This window comes from Tenrec ecaudatus, chromosome 10 (genome assembly GCF_050624435.1).
Source record: "Tenrec ecaudatus isolate mTenEca1 chromosome 10, mTenEca1.hap1, whole genome shotgun sequence".
NCBI lineage: Eukaryota > Metazoa > Chordata > Mammalia > Afrosoricida > Tenrecidae > Tenrec > Tenrec ecaudatus.
In genome coordinates this window covers 143,973,742-143,989,633 of record NC_134539.1, presented here as the reverse complement: position 1 = coordinate 143,989,633, position 15,892 = coordinate 143,973,742, and the positions used below count along the sequence as shown (strand labels likewise).

Sequence of the window (15,892 nt, the reverse complement as noted above, 5' to 3'; positions counted from 1 at the left end):
CCTTTTTTGTTTTCCCACTCAGCCCTCCACTTAGGTTTGAGGGATAAGGAATATGGAGGGATTTTGTTTATTTGTTTGCTATATTTTTAAAGAAACACACTGTATACATTTACACAGCCCATCCCAAGAAATGAAATCCACAACAGCATCCTGTTAAACTCTCACTATCCTGTGGTTCTCTGTCTTCTCTCCCCCCTGCTTCCCCCCTCCTTCCTTAATATCCTATCTCTCCCAGCTGTCTCCCTGTTCCTGTCCTCCTAGCAAGTCATCAAAGTCTTGTCTTTTGGGTTTTACCCTCCTTTTCTGTGTTCCTCCCACATTAACACAAACTCGCTGCCTTCCTATTTAATCTTCAGAGTTGCTGTTATCATTTTGATCCCATTGAGAAAGTTCTGAAAAGAGCAGACTACTCCAGGCTGACCAGTTATACGAATTAAACTAAGGTATAACTTGGTTTTAAGATAACCTCAGGATATATTTTTGGCTTAAGGTCTAAATACCATCTCAGGACAATGGTTTTAAGGGTTCAGCGAGGCTCCATGGTTCCAGAATGTCCAGATTCCATGAAAATGTCAAATTCTGTTCTGTGCATTTCCCCCCTCTTTGAGTAGGATTCTTCTATAGAATCTTTGATCAAAATGTTCCCTAATGGTAGGCACCATCCAGTTCTTCTGGTCTCATGGAAAAGGAGGGATAGCTCCCAAAACATTTCAATTCCTCTTCCTGACTCCTCCTTTCTATGTTGCTTTAGGCAAGTGGAGACCAATCGTTGTTTCTTCTGAGTGTAATCTTGCATTTGGGGATATATTGTCACCATGCGTTAGTGCCCAAGGCATGTCGGAACCTAAGCAATGTGACCACTGCCTCTGAGAGACCAGGAGCAGAATGGAAACACCCTCATTGTCCTCTTTGCTGATGTTTTCTAATTGAAAACTTCAGCACTCCCTATTGCTTCGTCTTAAAAACTGGACAGTGGCTGGCTTCTTTAAAATCAACTTTTAAAATTGGAGTAACTTCAGATTTACGGAAAAGTTGCAAAAAGCGCACAATAAATCCCCAGCCACCCCCCACCCAGTGTCCCTGGTGTTAACATTCTCCATTACCAGGTACATTCGCTCAGACAAGAAACCAAAAGGGAAGCGGACTCCAGACTCATCGCATGCCACTAGTCTGTCCACCAACGTCCCCGTGTAATTCAGGATCCATTCCAGGTCAGCATATTGTATTTAGCGTAGAGTTGTGTTTAAAGACAAAAAATTAACTCGGTGATACTCCCCCGGTTGAAATTTTGTGAGAAAAGTTTACACTTGGAACGCTGGACTTCTGAACTGGTCCGGGAAAGCTTAAACTGTACATTTCTTTTATTACATTAATTTGCAAACCACCCCCGCCCCCCACTCAGTTCCACATACATTCTAACCACAATTTGGTGTTGCTAATGTTTTTGAGGACAGAAGCCGTAAATTATGTTTATTGCATTCGTATGCTGTAGCTGTATATTTGTTTTCCTAGAAACTCCGCTCAATGCTGGAAGGAGATCTGGCTGGACCCCGAGCAGTTGGATCCGCTCGCTCAGCCCCTGGGGGACAAGGATGGAGAGGAAGGTCTTGGTGAGGCTGACCTTCTCGAAGCTTTAGCTGGAAGAGGTAGCTCAGAGGAAGGGATCAGTGGGAGAGGAAAAGAGGAGCTGATACCAAGGCCTCAAGCAGAAAAAGCAAATGCTTTGAAAATGATGATGGCAACATTTGCACAAGTGTGATAGGTACAGTGGATGTATGGATGGTTATAAGAGCTGTAAGAGCCCCCAATAAAATCATTTTTAAAAGCGGGGGTGGTGTCACTTGCCCACTCTCCAGTTAATGCTTCTTGCTGGCTACTTCTCAGGTTTTAATTCAGGTTAACAATACAATGAACATAATGGCTGATTGCCAACTGTTTTGTTACCTATAATATTTACCACCATAACACAAATACTTTTAAATCAAGGATAAAGTCTCCTTCCTCTTTTGTGTTAATTCTTAGCATTTACTCGCAAGTTCTCCATTAGTGTTTTGAAAACGTGTAGAAGCACTTGCCAGTTTGGAAGGCAATCAGCCTCAGAAGCATTGCGGAGAGAGCAAATGACGGCTTTGAAATCCCCTTTTCGGCCGCAGAGGGTAATGCCCTTCTCGCCCCTGCCGGCTCTTCTCGCCACCAAAACGAATTCCGGCACGACCCAGATGGGACTCGAACCCACAATCCCCAGCTCCGGAGGCTGATGCCTTATCCATTAGGCCACTGGGTCACCACAGGGTCCGGGTCCTCACACCGTCTCCTTACGCGATGCCATCATCTCGCCCCCGCCCCCACGCTCCGCGGCCCTGGCGCCAGTCGGCTGGTGATTTGGGAGCCGCCCCCCGGCGGCGGCGCGCGCCTGCGCGCTCGCGCCCCAGCGGCCCGACGCGGCCGCCCCGTTCCCCGCGCGCCTGCGCGCTCGCGCCCCAGCGGCCCAATGCGGCCGCCCCGTTCCCCGCGCGCCTGCGCGCTCGCGCCCCAGCGGCCCGACGCGGCCGCCCCGTTCCCCGCGCGCCTGCGCACTCGCGCCCCGGCGGCCCGACGCGGCCGCCCCGTTCCCCGCGCGCCTGCGCGTGACCTATCCTGTCCCTGGGCGGGCTTTGCACGCTCGCGCGGCGCTCGCAGAACACCCCGCTCGGGCTTTCTCCTCAGGTGGTTCTCTTTGGCTGCGTCGTAGGTTCACCCGGGGAGCCGTGACTGGATCCCTTCCCACTTCCGTCGTCATTTTACAAACACACACGCCTTCGTTGCCGTGACTTCAACCTCCACTCACGACGACTCCACGTGTGTCAGACTCGAGCTGCGCCCCAATGGGTGTTCAGTGACTGGTTTTCCCTCATGAAATCGCCAGGCCTTTCTTTCCAAGCACCCTGGAGATGCGCCCTCACCTGTGGAAGCCGTGAGTGCGCGAGCATGTGGGTCATGTGCTATATGCCCTCACGGCTTTGGTGGTTTTGTATAGTTTTTTTTTAATGTTGGATAGGGTGAAGCGAAATGAATATATTACAGTTATTTTAAAATATATAATCATTTCTTATCTCTCATTTTAAAATATAGTCAATATCAATAAATACAATCCACATAAAGATCTTGGGGAGCCTATGTTTTTAAGAGACTAAAGGGAACATGAGGCTAAAACTTTTTGTAGAACTGCTGTTTTTTTTTTTGTAGAACTGCTGTTTTATAGTATCTTTTTAAAGATTAATTTTAGATTTACAGAAAGCATTTTACAGGAAAATTGTGCACCAAGTACAAAGCGTTCCCACATACCCGCTCATATCGCTCCTATTAACGCCTGTATTCCTGTGGCATCTTGGATGTAATCGATAAATCAGTGTGGGTACATTATTATTAACTAAAGTCCACTGTTTACACTAGGACTCACTCTGCGTGTTGTTCAGGTCTAAGGGTTTTGACAAACCTAATGTCATGTGTTCACCACTGCAGTGATCTTTTCTCTTTGTTTCTACATTTTTGGGGAATGGATGAAGGTTTACACAGCAGGTCACCAGTTTTACATTCAGACAGTTCATACCCATTTTATTTCATGTCATTGATTCCAATCCCCACTATGTCATGTCACTTAACCCACTTTCTTCCTGTGTTTTCTATGCTGTTCCCCCTTTGTTCCTACCCCTCTGAACGTGGCCTCTGGGTCAATGCTGTCCTTCGGATCTCAAGTGGTCGAATGTTCTCAGATGTGCTTCCCGCCCCACTGTCTCCACCTTCTAAACCTGTCTGTGGTTTTACTGAAAATAGAGCCGTGTGGAAGAGTTCCTTTTCAGACCTGAAGAAGGACTCGTTGCCGTAGGCTCAGGGTTCTATCTGACCAGTCAGCCTGGTCTCTTTTATGATTTTGAATTGTGCTTCATATTTTTCTCCCGCTGTGCGCAGAACTGTGCCCCTTTCTAGAGGAGTTGGGAGTAGTTGCCAGATAGCATCTAGTTCTTCTGGCCTCAGGGTCTTGAAGAGTGATGTTCAGGTGGTCCGTGACTCTCCTGGACTAATATTTTCCATGGTAATTTTGATATCCATCACTCTTCTTTCCTCTGGACAGGGAAAGGCCAATACTTGTACCAATGAATGTTCACTCGAGAATTTTTAAGACCCCAGTTACTACTCACCAAAGGAGGATATAGAACGTGGTCTTTCTGAACTATGTTATGGCAATTGATCTTGGGGTTCCCAAGACAAAACCATTATGATATGCTGAAGAATTGTTTCATGGCCCTGGAAATGGCCCTCCTGTGCATCCCTGTCCCTCCTGGCAGCCACTGGCCTTTTCATTGTCCCTAGTTTTGCTAATGGAAACCCAGTGTGTTATCCAGTGACCCTTGGTTGCTATCCTAATGGCAGCAGTTGGCCAAAGCTGTTTTCCATAGCACCACTGTTGAGTCTGAACTGCCAGCGTTTAGGTTAGTAGTAGAGTATATAAACTGTTAAGTTGCCCGGAGTCAGAATCAACTAGATCAGCGGTTCTCCACCTGTGGGTCGCAACTCCTTTGGGGGTGGAATGACCCTTTTACAGGGGGCTCCTGATTCACAACAGTAGCAAAATGATAGTGATGAAGTGACAATGAAAATAATTTTATGGTTGGGGTCACCACAACATGGGGGGACTGTGTGAAAGGGGCACGGCATGAGGAAGGTTGAGAACCTCTGACCTAGATGTTGATGGGTTTATCATTTGCTTTTTTTCCTGATTGTCAAACTATTGGGATTGCACAGTGTTTGTATGTAGTTTTCCCAGACTGGCTTCTTCAAATTGTTTTTGTTAGATGCTGTGGAGCCAGCTCCGGCTCACAGGGACTCTGTGCAACAGACTGAAACATGGCCTGCTCCTGCACCACTCTCACACACTTGTTAACATTCAAGACTGTCCTTGTGTCCACTGCATCAGTTCAGCTCCCCGAGAGTCTTCCTCTTTGTCGCAGATCCATTGTTTTGCCAAGCATGATGCCTTTCAGGGACTGGGCTCTTCTAACCCATCCCCAGTAGGGAGTCTCACTAGCTTCCCTTCTAAGGAACATTCTGAACACGCTTCCTCCAAGACATATTGTGTGTTCTTCTAGCAGGCACATTCTTCACCAGCACCACAATTCAAAAGCACCATCAGTTCACCAGTCTTCCTTATTCGTTGTTCCGTTTTTACAAGCCCATGTGGTGATTGGAAATACCTTGAATCGGGTCAGGCACACCTTCAAAGGGCAATCTCTGCTCTCTAACACTTTAGAGAGGTCTTACTCAGCAGACTCAAGCGCTCACTGCCATCAATTCCAACTCACAGTGACCCTATCGGACAGGGCAGACCTGCCCCTGTGGGTTTCCGGGACCATCACTCTCCAGGAGAGGAGCAAACCCTCTCTTCCCAGTGTAGCCTCCTAGCGCACTGCAACACATCGTTGATTTCTTGACTGCCGCTTCCACGAGCATTCGTTGTGGATCCAAGTAAACATGAAACCCTTGACGACTTTCATCTTCTCTTCCTTTATCAGAATGTTGTCTGTTGGTCTGACTGTGCGTATTTTTGCTTCTTTACATTGAATTGTAAGCCAGAGCGAAGGCTGCACTCTTTGACCTTCATCACTAAGTGCTTCCAGGCCTCTTGGCTTTCAGCTCACATCAATCCTGATGCCACGGTTCTTCTTCAGCTTCATGTAGTCAACTTCTCAGACTGTTTGCTTAGCATTTAGATGGAGTGAATGTGCTCAGAGGCTGCAACCCTGATGCTCATCTTTCCGTCAGCAGCAAGTACTTGAGGTCCCTCCAAGCCTTGGTAGGAGCTACTGTGTCATTTTACTGTGTCAGCATTGAGCAAGGACACTCGCCTGATCTACACTATTCCAGTTTTAGAGTCTGTGCATCTATGAACATTTTTTTAATGAACGTTTTTTGCTTACCACATTTTTTTCTTGTGCACACGCTTATTGTCCCCTGGTGGCCATTGGCCTCTCACTGTCCCCGAGTCTTACACATGGCAGCCCGCTGGGTGGCAGACTGTAACTGCTGTACCGGGTTTTCTCCATCGTGGTTTTCGTCATGGCAGCAGACGGCCAAGCCCCTGTTTCCTGCAGCACCACCACATTTAAAATGCCAGCCTTTAGCGCCAACCAGCTGTATGTTGCCATGAGTCCAAGCCAACCAGATGATGACCGGCTTTCAGTTTTGCCCCCACAACCCTGTGGCTACCCATAAAATGGGACTGGTTTGGTAGTCAACAGAAGCCATGAAAATGCTGGTAGATGCTAGGACATGGGGGGAACCTCAAGAACATTCCAGACCGAAGCCAGACACAGACGAGAAATCGAGCCAGGGTGACTGCTTGACAGGTGATGGAACAAGAATGGGAAATTCCGTCAGGGGCTGACCTCTAAGGCCACTGATGAAAAAGCACTTCCAGCATTTCAAAAATACTTGGCGGAAGCTTCCCTCCCAGCAGGAACAGGGTTTTTCTCAAGAGAATTTCTCCGTGAAGACACTGTTGCATCTAAGACGTGCACATTTTATGAAGCTTTGTTGCCAAACGTGGGCGTTCCTTTCAGGAAGGCGGCCCTGGATGGGTATACGGTGGCTGGTTCCCCACTGCTGGTCAAGAACTGGATGTTATCGCTTCCGCGAACCTTTTTAAACGTAGAAAATGAAAATGCTCCCCAACGTTTCTGTGATTTTCAATCTGGTTGACCCTTCACCTTACTAATCTCACAGGACTGGGCCTGAGCTGAACTCACTCAGAAGTAGCTACGTGTTCCAGATATCCCATAAATATCTAGGAATTTGGGATCCTGGCTGGGCCTGTAGGGAGAGGCATGCCGTGGATGCCATTCCCAACAGTGGCAGAATGGCTTTCCAAGTCTGATTTCCAAAGTGCTTCGGTGATAAGACATTTCAGCGTAAGACCAGCGGGGGATGGAAAATGACCACTTATACATGAAATGATGGCCGAAAGATCATAAAATGAGCTGTTTCCTCCTCTTGAGCCACAGTAAGAGGATCGCCTTGTTCCCTTGTGCGTAGTTCACGTTGACACTGAACAGCTCAGCAACGGGGGTACAGCTCTCCCCTCAATCCCGCCCTATCTGCCACACCTTGACCCGGTCAGCCTTTGTGGGCTGGAGCTTATTGCTGAGTGGCTGTCCTGGGTAGATTGCTAAGTGGGGTGAAAAAAAGGCCATTTGAAAAAGAAATCGGTAAATAAGCTTCCTTCTGGTGACATATGCATGAATGAGGTACACGCACTTAACAATGCTTCTTCAGATACCTTCCGGCCAAACGCGTGGCCCTTGAGTTGATGTTGACACAGCCTCACAACAGGAGAGAGTAGAGCCCTGTACTGGTGCCACGGTTGGAAACTGCAGCCACAGATCAGCTCTTTCTTCCTCACTGGCTGGTGGATCCAGATCCGCAGTGAGCTGTGGTCGTTTGTTTTCACGTTATTTACCTAATGGTGCGTGGGTTCTTGAAGTTCAGGTTGGCTATGCTCAGGGTTTTGTTTTGGCTCTGGTGGACTTGCTTTGGTTTTCTTTAGCGTCCACCCGAGCGTCCACAGGAGCCCGTGGTGGTCTGTTCCGCAGCCAGCTTCTGGCCTGTGTTAGCTGCCGAGATTGTGTCTTCCCATTGCCTCGCACCACAAATGTAGTCAGTGTATCCCATCCGGAGAAGTTGGGGTATATAGTCACCAGTTTTAAAAAACATTGTTATTAATTGAGGGGTTATACATGTGTTAGGCAGGATCCTCTAGAGCAGTGGTTCTCAACCTTCCTAATGCCTCGACTCTTGAATACGGCTCCTCATGTTGTGGTGACCCCCGGCCAACCATAAAATTATTTTCATTGCTACTTCATAACCGTAATTTTGCTACTGTTAGGAACCAGGCGACCCTTGTGAAAGGGTCGTTTGACCCCCAAAGGGAGGGTGTCGTGACCCACAGGTTGAGAATCACAGCTCTAGAGAAACAAAACCAGGACACACACACACACACACACATATATATATATGAAGATAAGTTTATACAGTGAGAAAGAATACAGCAACTAATTAGTCCACACAGCAGTACAGAATTTTCCGTTTAATTCACTTCTGTGGAACAGTTAATATACTGAAGTCCTTCAACTCAAATGGGCTGCGGGTCCAAGGTCAAGGAAGCAGACAAAGGAGTCTTCCCTCCTCCCTCGGGCAAGGCAAGCAGAGCCTGCCCACAGGCAGCAAACAGCAGGGTGGGTCACCAACAGTCAGCTTGAGAGCTTAGGGAAGCAGTCCTGAATGGGATATCTAATACAAGCAATGCAAGGTGACAGGATTCACCAGTCTCAAGCTCAAGAGATGCAGCTTGGCGGAGCAGGTCTCAAGGGAGCCTCAAGCTTTAGCCATAAGATCCACAGGTTGGCTTGGCCCACAGGTGGTGTAGCTCACAGGTTGAAGCGGAGAACTAGCTAAAGCAGCAGCACGCTCCAGCATACTCCGGTCACCAGAGAGCAAGAGAGGGGGCTATTTATCTCTTTGCCCTCCAATCAAACTGTGACCTGATTGACCCCACATGTTCCTATTGGCCAGGTTGTCACAATAAACCTAACTCACAATACATGTATCATACCATTCCATAGTTGAATCATGTCAAACAGAATTTTACAGTTGCTACCAGAGTTTCCAAACATTCTTTTTCTTCATGGTCTCTTGGACATCGTCTACCTTTCACCAGCCACCACTTTTCCTATTGCCCCCCGAAACCCTAATTCTACTTGCTTTCCCTATAGGTTCATCAATCCTGGGTTTCTTCGACCAGAAAACAAAAAAACAGAACACAACTTCAAGAGGGTATAGAGTCACCATTTTCAGTTGTTGAGAAAAAGCATTTGATGAAGAAGTCTTCGTTCTTGCAAAATTCTATCTGCTATCTTCAATATACAGTCCAACTTCATGTCAAGAAAACCAAACTCCCCACAACTGGACCCATAAAAGTTGCAATCATAAAAAATGAAATGGAACTCATAAAGATCGATATCCTAGGTATGAGTGAGCTGAAATGGACTGTATTGGCCATTTTGAATCAGAAAATAATTTGTTTTACTCTCCTGGAAATGACATAATCAAGAGAAATGACATTGCATTAATTGTCAGAAAGGACATTTTAAGATCTGTCTTGAAGTACAATGTTGTCTGTGAGAAGATTGTATCTATCCGCCTTTGAGGAAATCCCAATAAAACTTGTATTCAAATTTATGCACCAACCACAAAAGCAAGTGATGAAGAAATTAAAGAATTCTTCCAACGACTTCAATCGGAAGTTGATCAAACATGCAATCAAGATGCATCGATAATTATTGGTGATTGGAATGCAAAAGTTGGGAACAAAGGAAAAGGAACAACAGGTAGAAAATATGATCTTGGTGATAGAAACGAAGCTGGAGATCACATGATAGAGGTTTGCAAGACCACGGACATTTTTTAGTTGTTGCTGTTCCTTGTTTCGTTTTGTTTTTAATTGAAATCCAGAGAAGGCTGGTCACATTTGGAGATGAGCATGCCTGACCCTGACAGCAAGGACAGGCCACTCTTCTTCCTCCTGGTCAAGTATGACCCATGTCCTTGGCTGCCTGCAGGGGTTCTCTGCATCCCCTATTCTGCTGTGCGACCCCGGCGCTGCTGGGCAGCTCACTGAACAAGGGATCCTCAAATTTATTGAAGAAGTCGGTGTGCATGGCCTTCTTATTGGCAGCCAAGTCCCTCAACAACCAGGCGCTGTCCCCTGCTTCGTGCAGGGCCACGTAGGGCCCGGCACCCTTAGGGAACATCTCATTCACCACTTGCCTGACTGAGACCTTCGACGGACCAACGACATTCTGACATCAGATAGCTCTTAGCTGAAAGCAGAGAATACCAGAAAAATGTTTACTTGTGTTTTTATTGACCTTGCAAAGTCATTCAACTATGTGGATCATAAACGGTGCACAACCTTGAGAAGAATGGGAATCCCAAGACACTTCATTGTACTCATGTGGAACTTGTACCCGGCTTAAGAGGCAGTTGTGTGAATGCTTCATGGTTTAAAATCAGGAAAGGTGTGTGTGTCAGAGATGTATCCTCTCACCATACTTATCCGATCTTCTTGCTGAGAAAATCATCCGAGAAGCTGACTTCCATGAAGAAGAAAGGGGCATGCTAACCTGCAATATGCGGGTGACACAACCTTGCTTGCTGAAAGTGAGGAGGACTTGAAGCACTTGCTGATGACGATTAAAGATGGCAGCCTTCAGTGTGGATGACAACTCAGTGTAAATAAGAATAAAGTCCTCAGAACTGGGCCAATAGGTAATACCATGATAAGTGAAGAAATGATTGAAGTTGCCAAGACTTTTGCCGTGTTTCGATCCAGTCGATGCTCAAGGATGCAGCAGTCAGGAGATCAAAGGACGCAGTGCACTGAGTATATCTTTTGCAAAAGACCTCTTTACAATATTGCAAAGCAGGGATGTTACTTTGAGGGCTAAAGATGCACCTAACCCGAGTCATGATATTTTCAATTGCCTCATATGCAAGTGACAGTTGGACACTGAATAAGGAAGACCAAAGAATATCGGAAGCTTTTGAATTGTGGTGCTGGTGAAGAATTTTGAAAGTACCATGAACTTCCAAAAGGATCAATGAATCTGTCTGGGAAGAAGTGTGGCCAGAATACTTGGTAAAGTAGAGGCAGCAGCAAAAAAGAGGAAGTTCCTCAAGGAGATGGCTTGACACATTGGCTGTCACAATAGGCTCAAGCATTAGGAACAGTTGTGAGACTGGCACAGGACCGGGCAGTGTTTAGTTCTGTGGCAGGCCGGGTCCCTGTAGGTCTGGACCTACTGGATCGTGGAGGGAAGCCAGATGGTCAGACATCCTCCCAGAGCACGATCAGTTAGTTGCCAGACTATATGGCAGGCCCCACTCCCTGCTGTTACAGACAATGGATGCCTGCAGACATCTATTTGGTTCCAGAAGGTGGGGTTTACACCCTACTGATAATGATTCCTATGGAGATCTAGGGAATAGGTCAAAGTTAAGCCACCATCCTAAACCTAGGATCTGCCCATCTTGTCACATGTATAACCCCAATCCCTCCCCTTCCTATTGCGTGTATGTCCCCAGACCACCCCCCTCTCATTACTGTATTACCCATAGGACACCCCCTTCCAGTGACATGTGTCCTCACCTGTAATTAGGGGGCTTGCACGTCCCCAGAGAATATAAAAGGCCTGGACTAGCATTAAATCGCTCTCTCCCTCCACGTGGACCATCATGCGGGGATGAGGTGAGCACGCTACCATGAATTGTGACTGACTCCATTTATTTCAATACTTCACTTCTATCTCTCATGCTCTCAATAACTTTACTATGATCTTTACTTATTATCGCTGTACAATTGCGCCTACCGGACCCGTAATGATGTGTTAGGGGCTGGCTTCCCCTGACACTGGATGACACCTTAACAACAACAGTAGCAGTGCCCTGGTCCTGTGTGAAAAGGGTGCACTTCTGTGCTGAATGACCAAGGAGCGGGCAGCTGTCGGTTTTCTCCCATCGTCACTTCTTTGCAGAATTCTTTGCAAATGTCTTCTTCTGCTCAGCATAGATCTACTAGGTTGCCAACTTGAGTTTAAACTACCAGCGTGTAGGTTAGTAGTAGAGTGTATAAACTGTAAGTTGCCCGGGAGTCAGAATCAACTAGATGCTTGATTGACAATCAGGAAGCAAAGCAAACTATAAGTAAGTGATATGCCCTGACCTTCCCTTTTCTCCCCGCCACAGACAGGCCTAGATCCAAGTTCAGCTCCTCAGTTGCCCACATCCTGAGCTTCTACTGCGTTTGGTCCAAGGGGTGGCCCTGATTCACACCAGACATTTGGTTGTTCTCTCTTGTGATTTCCGATCTTGAAAGGAAACACCTAGCGAAGAAAGCTGAGTTGTCTAATGGCCGCAACCCAGAGAGAAATTGTATGCACTCCAGCTTCTGAGATTCCTGGGAGTGACCTGGCATCTGAGCTTTCCCAGGAAAGTGTAAAGTGAGCTGGGGGTGGAGACTTTCCTTTCATTCTTCCCAGCACTCACTTTTAAAATTAAACCAAACTCACCGCCATCGAGTTGATGCAGACTCATTGTGAGCCTAGAAGACAGGGTAGAACTGCCCCTGGGACTTTCCGAGACTGGAAATGTTCGTGGGAGTAGAAAACCTCATCTTTCTCCCACAGAACAGCTGGTGGTTTTGAACTGCTGGCTTTGAGATTTGGAGCCTAATGCATAATCACTGCACCACTGGAGTAGGGTGAGTCTCAGATCTAGTCTCTTGTGGGTCATCTTTCGGTTCTGTCTCATAGCAACGTTTGTGGACAACAGAACGAAACCCTACCTGGTCCAGCAGCATCTTCTTAACGTTGCTCTGTTTGAAGCTATTGTGGCCACTGCTGTATCCATCCATCTCGTCCAGAGTCTTCCTCTTTTCTACCGTCTCTCCTGATAGCATGTCAAAGGATGTGAAACAAAACGACTCTTGTGAGTGGTGTCTTCTAAAAAGCCAACATACACACCAGGAAAGAAATGCACATGGGCATTGGGAAGATCTGCCTAAAGGCAAGGACCACCAAGAAATGCCTGCGGCTGCCAGGAGCTAAAAGAGATGAAGGAGGCGTTGTCTCCAGAACTGACAGGAGAGCATGCCCAGCCCAGCTGGCACCTTTGCAACCTTAGTTTCCAACCTCCAGCCTTTAAAGCAAATTGCTGAAGGAAAACAGACACCCAGAAACAAACCATGACACACACCTTTCCTAATATGAAACCACAGGGCATCCCCATCCCGTTCTCCAACAACTACAACTAAGCTCGGGAGCTGGGCTACATGAGGGAGACGTGGCATCTGGAATGGAGGAAAGCTCATTAACAATATGTGCTGTGCAGCCAGCACTCCTTCCTTGTTGAAAGCCAGCAGGATTTGAGGCATTTAACTGATGAAGAACAAAGATTACAGCCTTCAAGTACAGTTTGTGTTAGTCCGGGGAGACCAGAGAAACAAATTCATAAACACGCATATGTATATAAGAAAGAGGTTTATGTACAAGAGCAGTTGAATATTGAGAAAACTTCCCAGTCCAGATCAAGTCCCTAAGTCCGATATGAGCCCATATGGCTGATACCTATCTATAAGGTCCTCCTCAGACTCACGAAATACATGAAATGATGCCGAATGCAGGAAGATCACAGGCCAGTGGGTTGGAAGTTTTCTGGATCGAGCGGCAGTGTCAGCAACTCAAAGCTGCCAGGGCCTCTATGTGGCTTCTCTAGCTTCAGAGGTCTGGTTGCATCCATGTGGGCCATGGATAGTAGGTCCATGTGGCTTCTCCAGCTCCCAGGGCTGCATCAGTGTAGGTCCATGTGGTTCCTCCTCAGGGATGTCTTGCAGGGAGTCAGCCTTGTCAGTAGAGAGTCTCCAAGGGAGTGATCCAAGAGTCTCTCCTACCTCCAAAGAGGAAAAACCAGATTTCCCAGAATTCTCAGGAGAAAGCCATGCTCAGTCAGAGGCCTCATTGGCTATGATCCGATTGACAGACTACACTCCACCCCTTCACTCTTAATCCTCTCAAGTCCCAAATTGACACCAGATTATGTAACTACCACACAGTGCAACATCAAACAAATATCTTCCCAACAGTAAGCAACATCATGATACATCAATAAAAGATTTTAATTGCCAAGGATTTCATTTTACTTGGATCTACAACCAGTGCCCAGGGAAGCAGCTGTCAAGACATCAACAGACATAGTGCACTGGGTAAGTCTGCTTCCCAAATCTTATAGTGTTAAAGAGAAAAGGCATCACTTCTGAAGAAGAAGAAATGTGCCTGAAAGCAGGGTGTTTTCGGCGGCTCCATCTGCAGACAAAAGCTGGACAGCCAATAAGGAAGACAGAAGAACTCGTGCGGGTGAACGACGGTGTCGGTGACGATCGTGCACTGATCATGGTCTGCCAGAAGAACACATCCATCGTGGGAGAAGTACAGTGAGTATGTTCCTTAGAAGCAAGGATGGTGAGACTTCATCTCACACTCTTGGGACCTGTCATCAAGAGGCACCAGTCCCTGGCAAAGGACATCACACCTGGTAAAACAGTGGGTCGGAGACAAAGAATGCCCTCCATGAGGTCGATTGACACAGTGGCTGCAACCAGAGGCCAAAACATCACAAGGACTGTGAGGTGGACACAGGGTGGGGTAGTGCTGTGTTGTGCTGTATAGAGAGAATCACTGTACACTGATGTATTGGACTGACTTGATGGCACCACCACCACCAACAACAACAGACAAGCACAGTGTTAAAGCCACGCCAGGGTCAGGGAAGGAGTATTTGTGAGTAACAGACCCTGACACTTGTGCTTCACTAGCTTCCTGGAAAATCTGACTAACCAGAGCTGAGAGAAAGAACAGAACTTATCAGATGCCATCTGTATCTACGAAGACATTGAGCTGTTTCCAGCTTTTTTTGCTGCTGTCTACCATACGACAATGTGTTGTAAGCTCTACACACATACTTTTACCTGATGGGTAACAGAAGCGAGGGGAGATAGGTTGGTAGGCTTGCCGGTAGGATAATATGTGTTAGTTGTGATTATGAACTGAGTTCCTTGTGAGTGTAAAAACTTGGAACTCTACCCAGGAGGCTGATTAGTTTGCCTTCCTCCTGGGTTTCACGTGAGCCATTTTAGACGCATCAGGGGGAGCATTGGCATCAAGAATGAAGAGCCAGGAGTGGGGTGTGTTGTTTGGATCCCAAATTCTTGCACATTGAACCTCCTGAATCCAGGGATAGGCAGCCGAGACCCCAGGGAAGTAGTATAAGATGAGCAGCAGCAGAACCATGAACCAGAGCATAAGGCAAGAGTGGTGGGCTTCTTAACCCACAGAGGGAGAGGAACTGAGTGCCTTCGGGGCTGGCTTGGAGAGTTGGGGGCCTCCAAGCACTTAATCGAGGAGGTAAGTTTGCTGACCTTTGAGCTAGAGCTCAGCACTTTGGGGCTGAGGCCTGTGGTGGAGAGGCATGTCCTTTGGGTATTTATCAGCTGCAATAAAAACGCTATAATATTGTCTGAGAGGGCAGAGGCCAAGGGGCCATGTGGAAATAGCCTTGGGCTGCTGCTGATAGTGATTCTCCTCCTCTCCCCCAGTGAAGTTAGAGGTGGTCCAGCACTTGCCCCATTTTTGTAGACACACCAGAAATAACACAGTTTGCATTCCCTCTAACAGTAGATGAGAGCATATCTACTTCTCCAAACCCCTACTGCACTAAATATTATCTGTCACCAAAATCATGACTCCCCCTCGAAAATATCATCTCATTTTTAATATTTCACTTCTCAGTAAAACTCAATATTTTATGTATAAGTCGGCTATAGTTCTCCTGTAACCATTTCCATTTTGCTGTGAAGTTCTCGGTCATTTTCTTATAGGATGCTGATAATATAATTATCTGGTTATAAAATACAGATCTTCCAAACCCACTGCCAATGCGTTGAGCCTGACTCACGGCAACCCTACACAAGGTTTCAAAGAGCCTCAATCTTTCTCAGAGCAGATAGCAGCATCTGCGTCCCCTAGAGCCACTGGTGGGTTTGCACAGTTGAGATTCCTGCCAGAGCTCAGCCGCCCAGCCCACAGCGCCTACAAGGCTCCTCACGAAATACGGCTACAAGTCCTTGGATGTGTAAGGAACCGTGAGTCTGATCAAATATGCCATCAGTCCATCCATTGGTTATGGCTCTGTTCATTTTCTCTTTCTAAACCTAACATCCCTCCCTTCGGCCACATAGCTAACCAAGCCT

The 15,892-nt window shown here is 47.0% G+C and overlaps 1 long non-coding RNA gene and 1 other non-coding gene across 3 annotated transcripts; one reads left to right on the top strand and one right to left on the bottom strand.

The window, feature by feature from the left end:
* Positions 1-2,211: 2,211 nt before the first annotated feature.
* On the bottom strand, positions 2,212-2,284 carry TRNAR-CCG (transfer RNA arginine (anticodon CCG)). The gene has a single exon. It is a non-coding gene; the product is annotated as a tRNA-Arg (tRNA).
* Positions 2,285-2,680: 396 nt separating this feature from the next.
* LOC142459981 (uncharacterized) lies at positions 2,681-11,357 on the top strand. Of its 2 annotated transcripts, none has more exons than XR_012786494.1 (2): positions 2,681-2,953; positions 8,805-11,357. It is a non-coding gene; the product is annotated as an uncharacterized LOC142459981 (long non-coding RNA). The 2 variants fall into 2 exon arrangements; XR_012786495.1 differs by having other exon boundaries at positions 2,681-2,969.
* Positions 11,358-15,892: the final 4,535 nt, after the last annotated feature.